Here is a 1,301-nt window from a genome sequence, read left to right on the forward strand (position 1 = left end):
CTTAGCTGAAATTGGTTATGTTTAGTGTATATAAAATAAATAAAATTGTTCACCTATTTATACAACTGAATTAAATCATTGTGTATGAATTAAGTTTATTTTTTAATAATTTCAGAGGCCCTCATGTCAAACCTTGTATGCGGCCAGCCTCATGTGGAGTTTTGTGCTTCACTAGGGGACTTGATTAATCAAACTAATTTCTCTAGGGAAGGCATGCTAATTATTTGAGTACAAAAAGTATATATTAAATTATTGTGTTGGAAATAATATAGCTATGTGGACGTGATTCCAATAGATATAAAGATGAAATTTCGAAAATGATTATAGTTTGGGCTTACTTAGAGATTATAAGTATAGTTTACTTGATCGTTATTCATAGCTATATGTTAGAAGAAAGAGACGAGCGAGATTAAAAGGTAAAAGAGAGGTTGGATATTCATTTTTGTATCAATCAATACAATTGTATAAAAAGAGATAAGTGTCAAAAACATACCTAAATTATTCATTCTTTTTGAGTTTCATATCTGAACTATTATAAAGTGTGAGTTTCATACTCAAACTATCACTTTTTAATTTGAAAAATGCACTCTCTCTTTTTATTTGAAAAAACCTTGAACATGACATTCCTTTTAGGTAAAATATTTTACCTAGATAAAAATTAAATAATAAAATATTAATATTAACTAAAAATTAAAGATTAAAGTATTACTATCCATATAAAAAATTAAATTACTTTTTTTACCGCACTCCACCACCTCCTCCACGCGCACGCGCACCCGCACCCCCCCCCAACAATCCCCATCCTTTTTTTTATAAAATATTTTTAGAAATTTCATACTTCATCCTCCACTCCCCCACCCCACCCCACCCCATCCCAATAGAAGTTGATATTATTTTATTTTTAAAAAATAAAAAAATATACCCCATCCTATTTAATCCTTCCCTTTTAATTTTTTTTTTATGTTTTTCTCATTTTGTGTTAGATATGCACGTACATATATTTTTAGAAAAAAATTCTACTAGTGTATCGACTATAACATAATCAACTAAATTTTTTTAAAAAAAGTAGTCTTGTGACAGCAAGTAAAAAATATTTTCGATATGTATATCTAAACACTGAAAAAGAAAATTGGAAGCGGAGGGTTAAGTGGTATGTGTAAAATTATTTTTTTAAGAAAATAATATAATATATAAATTAGTATTTGAGGAGGGGGAGGAGATGAAGTAAAAAAAATGAAATAATTTTATAAACGAAATTTAAACAAAATAAAAAAAACTTTAAAAAATGGTAGGGGGGGTTT

Source organism: Solanum pennellii, chromosome 9 (genome assembly GCF_001406875.1).
Source record: "Solanum pennellii chromosome 9, SPENNV200".
NCBI lineage: Eukaryota > Viridiplantae > Streptophyta > Magnoliopsida > Solanales > Solanaceae > Solanum > Solanum pennellii.